Here is a 10357-nt window from a genome sequence, read left to right as displayed (position 1 = left end):
GCTTTTTCAAAATGAAAATCACACAAGGAATTTATACTGGTTCGCTTATAACACAAAGCTACTCCAGTCCACCCGGCCAAGGTGATTTCGCCTTCAACAAGGACTTAATCCACTAATCTTGAAAGATTGATTACAAACAACGTCTAAGAGAAAGATCTCTTAGTCCTCTCAAGTATACAGACTGCGCAGAGTCACTTGAGGAAATACAACAAAGATAAATACTTGTGTAATCTAGAGTGCTTCTAAGATAAGCAAATATTACAACAGTAAGAACAAAGTGTTTCACGTTTTTAAGCAAAAGCTTTGTGAAGATTGAGAGAATAAAACGTTTTTATGTGTGTTGATGTTTCAGTATACGCTTGTAGTGTTAATGTTGATTTGTAGTCCTTTATATATAGGAGTGAAGTAGTCGTTGAAGGTGATGGCCAATAATTTGAATTAATGCCATAACTTATATAGCTTCTTGCCAAGACAGCTTTCTCTCCTCGAATGACTACTTTCCAAATATAGTTCCTTTTCATTTAAATTTGGAGTTTAACGTCTCTTTCTGTATTAGGAAATCCATTTCCATACCTTTATTTGAAGTTAACGTTACTCTTCCTTTATTTAGCAAATCCATGATCAGAGTCTTCATGTTTCTGAGAATCTTGGAATCTTGCTATCTAACTTCTGATGTTGATCTCTTTTGAGTTCTGATGGTTTCTTCAGATAGCGCTGAGAGCTTCTGGAGTTTGACATACGGTTGTTCAGAGTTAGAACTTCTAGAGCGTACTTCTTGTTCAGATGCTTATGATATTTTGCTGTTTTGCTTAGAGTTAGACTTTCTTGAACGTGTTTCTACTTCAGATGCTCCTGGTCTTCTGATAATTTGTATCTGATATGATTCTGTATCTGATGATTTCTTCTTTCTTTCCTTAGAACCCTGCACACTTAGAAACTTTTCGTTAGGGTGCCATTTTTGGTTTCATCCTTTGTTATCATCAAAATCATGGAATCTGTTGTAGAACAATTTTTGTTCTTACAGGTAGTTTGTAAGTCTTCATCCTCGAAAATATGTTACTTTATCTCGTTGGGTATACAAAATGAAAACTAAGTTTGATGGGTCAGTTGAGCGCTACAAAACACGTCTTGTTGCTTTGGGATTCTCTCAACAATATGGTATGAATAATGAAGAAACCTTTGCTGCAATGGACAAGATGACTACTATTCACACTCTTATTGCAGTTTCATTGGTTCACCGATGGCATATTTCTCAAATGGATGTTTAAAATGCTTTTCTAAATGGAGATCTCCGAGAGAAAGTCTATATAGTACATCCTCTAGGTGTTTCTCATACTCATGGGGAAGTATGTAATTTGAAGAAGGCTCTATATGGTACATCCTCTAGGTGTTTCCCATACTCATGAGGAAATGTATAAGTTGAAGAAGGCTCTATATGGTTTTAAATAAGCTTTGTGGGCTTGGTTTGAGAAGTTTTACCACTGTTATTACATTTCTTGGTTTTCGCTCTAGTGATTATGATTCAACTTTATTTATCAAACCCACATCTCATGGTCTTATTTTACTTCATTATATGTTTATGATATGATAATTACAGGTGATGATGTTAATGGATTAATGGTTTGAAATTACAATTAGCCAAATAGTTTGAGATGAAGGATTTAGGTACTCTTCGCTACTTCTTGGGGATTGAAGTTGCATACTCTTCTAAAGGCTACACTTCCTTAAACAAGCTCAACTTTTTGATACTATAGAAGAAAATAGTCCTCTTAAATTAAATGCAAAATATGCTCATTCTGATGGTATTACTCTACCTGATCCCACTTTTTATCACACTTTGGTTGGCAGCCTGGTGTACCTTACAATTACCATACCTAATATTTCTTATGATGTTCATGTTGTTAGTCAGCTTGTTGTCTCTCCCACTATAATATATTGGGAAATTATTCTTCATATTCTTTGTTATATTTGAGGAACCTAGTTTCAGAGCCTTTTATATCTCTCATCGTCCTCATTGAAGTTACATGCTTATTCTGGTGTTGATTGGGCCTATGACTCCATAGATCTTAAGTTTACCACATGTTTTTATATTTTTATTGGGGAGTCTATTATTTCTTGAAAAAGTAAACAAGATATTGTATACCTATCTTCCATAAGAGTTGAGTATCGTGTTATGGTATCCACTATTATTGAAATAGTTTGGTTGTGTTGGTTACTTTTAGACATGAGTTTCACTCTTTCTAAACCAACTCTCATTTGTTATGATAACAAAAGGGTCATTCAAATTGCTCGCAACTTAATATTTCATGAACGTACCAAACACATTGAGATTGATTGTCACTTCACTCGTCACCATCTTCAGCATATAACAATTACTCCAATGTTCATCCCTTCCTCTTTGCATATTGTTGATTTGTTTACAAAGACACATTCCATTAAACATTTTCATTTTTTGATTGACAAACTTTTGATTCTTCTTGTTAATGCATCATGAGTTTGAGAGGAGATATTAGATATCATTATTATTATATTATTATATAATATTATATATTAGTAAAAGTAATTTAGTTATTTTTATTATCTAGTATGTATATTTTATTGTAATTCGTATTCTATAGATTTTTATCATTTTAATGGAAATCATATAATCTATTCTCTTTTGTTAACACATATAAATTCAAGATTTCTGGCTGAAGCATATTATTTGTTGTTGACAAAAACCATATATATTTATATAATAGTATCTTTTATAGTTTTAGTAAATATTTATAATACCCGATTGAAAAATAAACAGATATATAACAAATGTATAATATCTTTTATATTTTAATTATTATGTTTTTTTATTTAATTTTCATTTAAAACACCAAAAATACATTAAAGGCACCATGCATTTTCCTCCATAAATTATTCAATCCCAATCCCAACCCCAATTTTATGTTGAGATTGTGTAACTTTTTAGAAGGAAAAACATGGTGTCTATATCTCTATCTCTCTCTAATTTTTATATTTCTCATCTTAATTATTATGTTTATTTAATTTAATTTTAATTTTAAACACTAAAAAATGTACTAAAGGCACAATGTCTTTCCCTACTGTAGCGGTGTATTCGTCGCTATATGATTTATCGATTAAACCATAAGCAAAGCATACAATGATTTTCGAGTCGCCACCGCACTTTTATTTATCCAAAGGACTGGCTAAAAAGCGAACAAAAGCCTAAGAAGTTTTACACGTAGAAAACTAATAAAAGGATCAGAGAGTCTGGGTAAGGGGTAAATTACGCAATGAGAAGGTGTTAGGCACCCACTACGTCCTAGGTACTCCTAGGGAGCCCTTTTCACACTTGTTGTACTAAATTGTTATTTGTTATGACATAAGTATTGTGCAAACATGATTGGGATGATGAGAAAAGAATATACAATTTTATTATTGGGTTTGAACGGATGAACCCGCTGCCTACGTACCTTCCATCAAAGGTAAGGATCAAAACGCCGTAGTTCGGCTAAAAGATTTCCAAAAGGTTGGTGGATTCAATTTTAAACATTAGCACTGAGGCTTTTCATTATCAATGGGAGAAAACTCGACCAAGACCAACATCCACCATGTGAGGATAGCTTCGACGCACTAGAGGGGTTAACCCTGTTTTCAGTACGGAAGTCTTATAGTCGACTCACTAAAGATAAGGTGAGGTTTACATCAGCCACAATGATAATTGAAACCTATGGCTAATGCATGAAATGATTAACAATGGACAAAGCCAAAACAAGTGAATGAGTGAAGTTAATTGATTGTGATTATGAAAATGGAGTCAAAGTATGATTAAGATTAATTTGAAAGAAGTATTATGAAAATGGAGTTTGAAAAAGTCAAGGACTTGGGTCCAGGTTTTTAGTTTGGAAAACATGAAGAAGTTTGCACAACACTTATGTCAAGTTTGGAAGTAAAGGTGTGAAAAAGGTTTAGGACATAATGGGGATGAATGAATGAATATGGATAGTAAAACTTCTCAGGAGGTTCACTTCTTGAAATCATATAGACTCGTCATGTTGCCCCAACACACCTCATTGAATTTTCTAACACGGTCAAATACGTAATTAAAGGTCTTCCTTCAACTGGTGGCATCGGAACTGGAGGTTCTTGGCGATATTTCCTGATTTTGTCATAAGCTTCTTGGCATTCATCATTCCATACCATCTCTTGATTTTGTCTCAGTAATTTGAAGATGGGTTTGCAGGTAGCAGTCAAGTGTGGAATGAATCGGGCAATGTAATTCGAGTGCCCCAAGAAACCTCTGACTTCTTTCTTGTTTATTTCAGTACCCAGATTTACAATTTCAATTGATTCCTCATGCGGCTGTATAGTCTTTTCTTCTTGCAGTAGTCGGGCAAGTTCTCCAGGGACTTCACAATCTTCCTCGCTTCCATCCTCGGCTTGGTAGATCGGATTTTCAAAGTCATAATGAACAGTAGCAGAGTCATTACCAACAGGATCCAGAGTGGATATGGATCGGCAAATTGTTACGTGAGTGTGTGCAAGAAACATAGCTTGTTTGAAAAATGACAGGAAAGATAAAGAGCGCAATATTTGAATGCAAAAAGTCCATTGATCTATTGAATATGAATATGCTTATGAAAATGACAAACCCCTAACAAATTAGCCATTGTGCCTCGGGCATAGACACAATGCTTTAAGAAGTTTGATTGTAAAAGAAAATTAAAATTTGCAATTCTAGAATAAACAATAACAATTACTCCTGACTAAAGGAAATCGGGATAATGTCTTCAGTCTTCCAATTGTTGAGTCCGTCACCAATTGTTGGGAAAATCCAGCTATCCAAGTCGCAATCACTATCAGCATCTGTCATACGGTGAACTGGACTTTTTGTGTTTTGCTTTTTATCGCAATGTCGCGGTTAGCAAGAGTCGCCACCGACTTTTCTTTTATCCAATAAGGAAAGGTGGAAAAGAACAGGAAAGACCTTAATTTAGATTTTGGGTTCGGGAGGTACATTATACAAAGGGAAGGTGTTAGCACCCTTTGTATCCATGGTTATCCATGGGCTCTTAATTGCTCGATCACTTATATTATTTTTGTCTGAAAAAAAGTGTTTGTGAATTGTTTAGAAAAATTGTTTTGAAAAGAGAATTTAACTTTGTAATGATTCTTGTATGAATGTATACAAAGTGATTATCTCGTTTAGTTTTGAAAATTGTTTAGAAAAATATAACTCGGTAATGATTCTAGTATGAATGTATACCAAGTGGTGATTTTCTAAAGGCATTTTGAAAGGTGTGAGGTGCAAAAAAAATGTTTTAAGTTGTGAGCCAGCAATTAAGAGTTATACCGACCCAAGGTCTTTACGGGCATTTCCTATCCTTATGAGGGTAAAACTGTCCTTATTATTGAGAAATAAGTAGTTTTATCCTTTGGATGTAAAAGGGTCATCGTAGGGTCATCGATTGGTCATTGAAGGCAACAGTTATGAGGATACCTTAGCATTCGAAGGGACTATCATCATTTAACCGTAGGCAACATCGGAGGGTCATCGAGGGACAAAGTTGTATATTCGAAGGCAACATCCGAGGGACTATAATTTATTTTATGATGATTTAACCGAAGGGTCTTTGCTAAGGGTATCCCCACGTTCGCGGGACATGACCGTAATATCGTAATCGTAAGGCAACAAAGAGAGGTCCAAGATCACTTATTCAAAGGCAAAGTTTTACAATTAATTATATAATTAGGATGAAACTCCACATTAAAATTATTAAAAATAATATATTAAAAAATTAATACATTAGAAATTAATACATTAAAAATTAATTTAGGGTGAAACTCCACAAGGGTATCCCACAAATAAAGTGGAATACCTAGCCAATAACCTTTTCCTGGGATATGTGAACCTTTACGAAACTCAAAAAAAAGAAACATGTCAGAACACCAAATCAGGGTGCAATCGAAGATTACACCTGAGAAATATCACAACAATAAATAGGATAGGATAATAATGCATGGCTATGATAAAAACAATAAAAAAACAGACTAGAAGAATCAGGTACTGTCTCGTTCGCCTCTGCCTCGCCTAGCGAAGGCCACGGATTTTGAATTTGAAAACAGCCCCATGTTAGGAACTTTGAATTTTATGGCATTTTATCACAGGAACAACATGGTCAAACATTCAGGGTATTCAGGCATATTTAAATTCCCATACGAAAGCAAATTATATATCAACATTTAATCATGATGCATTATATATGTAGATATGGCCAATTGAAAGTATAAACAATAGAGATACGCAAACCTGTTTGCCAATTCAAGGTTGAAGGGATTGACCACTTGTAGTATCGGAATAAGTTAGGCAGCGGGAATTGGACGGCGATGGCTTCGGTGCAGATGGGCTGCCTTCAGGGTTTCTTTACTCTGAATTCTCCGGGTAGGCAGGGTTCCTATGCCAAAGTTTCTATCCGTCCTTCTCTGTTCTCTCTCTTTCTTTTTCCTCAAGGTTTTGTTCCAAGGAAACCTCAGAGTGTTTTGCTTCTCTTCCTTCTTTCTCCAGTAAATCTCCCAGTGTAAACTCCAAGTCTAACTCCAAGTGTAACTCCAAGTGTAACTCCCCTACTGAAACTTCAGTATTTATAGACTAATTTCGTGGGTAATGGGCTTGGAATGAGGGAGACCCAAGTCCAAAATAATTTGTTATATTTTATTTATTTATTTATTTTAATTATTTAATTAATTAATTAATTAATTAATTAATTAATTAATTAAATTTTTTTCTTTTTTTTTTTTCTTTTTTTTTTCGTTTTTCTTTTTCGTTTTTTTTTTTTTTTTTTTTTCTTTTTTTTTTTTTTTTAGGAAAAATGATGGGTAATTTTTGGGGTATGACAGCTGCCCCTGTTCAATATTCTTGAACCGAGAGAGTTAGGATGGCGTGTATGCCATTCGTGGTCTGGAGGTGGAAGATTATTGAACACTAGAATGCCCCAAAAGTTTGCACTTGAGAATCGACAGTTGGTCTTGATGGAGATGGGCTTAAAGATGCCATCCGGGAGGTTTGATGACGAAAGCTTCAGATCGCGCCGTATATTAGGCCAATTTGAAGACATGGGTGCCACACTGGGTCGTACGTTAGACCGTATAATGAGTCATCCATTAGGCTGCCGACTTCGCTGGGGAGTCGGAGTGTGTCATATGCTGTTGGGGATAAAGGATCAGAATGGACCATACGCTAGATCGTATCTGAGTTGCAGAATGAGCCGTACGTTAGGCTGAATCTGATGACGAAAGGGGTAGTCGTACGTTAGACTACACTTCAGAAATGTACCGTATGTTAGGTAGGAGTCTGATGATGAAAGGGGTAGTCGTACGTTAGACTACACTTCAGAAATGTACCGTATGTTAGGTAGGATCTGATGATGAAAGGGGTAGTCGTACGTTAGACTACACTTCAGAAATGTACCGTATGTTAGGTAGGATCTGATGATGAAAGGGGTAGTCGTACGCCAGACTACACTTCAGAAATGTACCGTACGTTAGGTAGCATCTGAGGGTTGTAAGATCCAAACGGGTCGTACGTTAGACCGCGTTGGGGTTGTTGAAGTTCAGAATGGATCGTACGTTAGATCGTATCCGAGTTGTAGAATGAGCCGTCCGTTAGGCTGCATCTGAAAAAGAAAGTAGTTGTACGCTAGACTACACCCCTGAATGTACCGTACGCTAGGCAGCATCTGAGGATTTGAAGGTCCAAATGGGTCGTACGTTAGACCGCATTGGAGTTGCTGAAGAAGTCATATGTTGGGCTGAATCAGAATGAACCGTACGTTAGGCTGTATCTGATAACCTGTATATGTTGTACTTGCAATAAATGTCTGGGATGGGCTTAGAGATGCCATCGTTAGGAGGATATCGAAGTGTTGTCAGAATGAATGTTCCCATGAACTGTATTTGAAATATGTATCTGAATCTTGAATGTGATTGATAAAGGTGTCTGTCTGAATGAACCTTCTACTTTGACTATATCAGGAGGATAATTAACCTGCAAAGAAAAAGTTAGCTTCATGCTATGTCATGATGCATGAGATGTTTCGTGTTATGCTAAAATAAATGTGAATGTTGTATGCATGCGTATGCTGTGAAAGGATGTAATGAATGAGTTATGCGTATGAGAAGTTCTGCTTGGGGACTCTACTGGGGAAAATAAATCCCCATCTACTGATTTGAGACATTTGTGTCGATGACCCTTTCTCGGCTGGGGATGCTTGATTTCTGTCTGATGGTGGAAATATTCAACAGAGCCTGGCTGGGGATGGATGAGATGATCAATCTGTCTGGTGACGCCGACCTCTGTTGGGGAGTAACTGGCTGTGCCTGGGGATACTGCCATTTTCTGAGAAAAAAAAAACAGGCTTGCTGGGGAAGAGAATTGGTAGCGGATTCATTGGAAGCATGATTAGACCTTTTCCTTGATCCTGAAGTCGGGTAGTAATTGCTATTGCTATTCTATGCATGTATTTTTGGTAAACATCAGTCATATTCAAATGCACATATTAATTCAAATTAAATCAATGGACATTTACGCAACCAAAACAGAAAAGTAAAAACAAAAGCATCTTTTTTTTGAAAGAGGGTTGTATTGATTTTGAAAGGAGGCCTATAAACAGGCAATTTGTGTACAAGGAGACAGAAATCCTAGTAAGAGGAAATTGTCGAAAACAAAGAGAAAGCTATGTGGAAGAAGTCCTATTGATTTTAAGCCTACTACTGTCATTATGTCTTCGAGCATCTCATCCCTTGCTGTCGGATAGAAGTGATTGGCTTGGTCAGTCCCTCGAACTTGGATGAAAGTTGACTGAGAACGGGACATAGTCATACGCTTTAATCCCTAATTTTTGCCTGGACCGCCTTTTCAGGTTTTCAGTCTACCAGGATACCCTTTTTTGCCCAAGCCGCCTTTTCAGGTTTTCGACTTGCCGGGTGTACATTTTTTTTATATATCCCTAATTTTTGCCCGAACCCTTTTGGTTCGCCGGGATGCCCTTACTTTTGCCTAGATACGTCGATCTAGCGGGTCTCTTTTATACGTAGTATTTTTTAACTATGTCCGCGTTCACGGGATGTGGGAAGTCTTCACCATCCATTGTAGCGAGTATCATGGCTCCACCTGAGAATACCTTCTTAACTACAAATGGCCCTTCGTATGTGGGAGTCCATTTGCCTCTGGGGTCAGTTTGTGGTAGGATGATGCGTTTGATTACCAAGTCGCCAATTTGATACACTTGTCTCTTGACCTTTTTGTTGAATGCCCTGGTCATGCGCTTCTGATATATCTGCCCGTGACATACAGCTGCAAGTCTCTTCTCATCCATCAAATTTATCTGATCGAGTCGAGTCTGAATCCATTCGTCCTCGTCTAAGCCCGCCTCTTTCATGATCCTTAGAGAGGGAATCTGAACTTCCACTGGTAAAACGGCTTCCATTCCGTAGACTAAAGAGAAAGGAGTTGCCCCTGTCGAAGTTCGCACGGAAGTACGATAACCATGAAGAGCAAATGGTAACATCTCATGCCAGTCTTTGTATGTTACCGTCATCTTTTGTATAATCTTCTTAATATTCTTATTAGCCGCTTCTACAGCGCCGTTCATCTTTGGCCGGTACGGAGAAGAGTTATGGTGTTTTATTTTGAACTGCGTGCAGAGTTCAGTAATCATCTTGTTGTTCAAATTAGTGCCATTGTCAGTGATAATTCTCTCAGGGACGCCGTATCGGCAGATGAGGCTGTTCTTGATGAATCGTGCCACCACATTCTTAGTAACAGAAGCAAATGAGGCTGCCTCCACCCACTTTGTGAAGTAATCAATAGCAACAAGGATGAAACGATGTCCATTAGAGGCGGTAGGTTTAATCTCGCCAATCATATCAATGCCCCACATTGCAAAGGGCCACGGCGCGGTCAACACGTTTAATGGAGCAGGAGGCACATGTACTTTATCCGCATAGATCTGGCACTTATGACAAGTTCTGGAGTGATGGTGGCAATCAGTTTCCATGGTAGACCAATAATACCCTGACCTCAGAATCTTCTTGGCCATTGTATGTCCACTAGAATGAGTCCCAAAGATACCGTCGTGCATGTCTTCCATAATCTTCTCTGATTCCTTTCTATCCACACAGCGAAGCAAAGTCGAATCATGGTTACGTTTGTACAATATTCCATTACTCAAAAAGAATTTAGCGGAGAACTTCCTCAGAAATTTCCTGTCATTGATGGATGTCCCTTCAGGGTATTCCTGAGCTTCTAAATATCTTTTTATCTCGTGGAACCAAGGCTTCTCTTCTACTTCATCAGCGTTAAGTT

This window comes from Lathyrus oleraceus, chromosome 6, assembly GCF_024323335.1.
Source record: "Lathyrus oleraceus cultivar Zhongwan6 chromosome 6, CAAS_Psat_ZW6_1.0, whole genome shotgun sequence".
Taxonomy (NCBI): domain Eukaryota; kingdom Viridiplantae; phylum Streptophyta; class Magnoliopsida; order Fabales; family Fabaceae; genus Lathyrus; species Lathyrus oleraceus.
Note: the sequence above shows the minus strand (reverse complement) of the source record.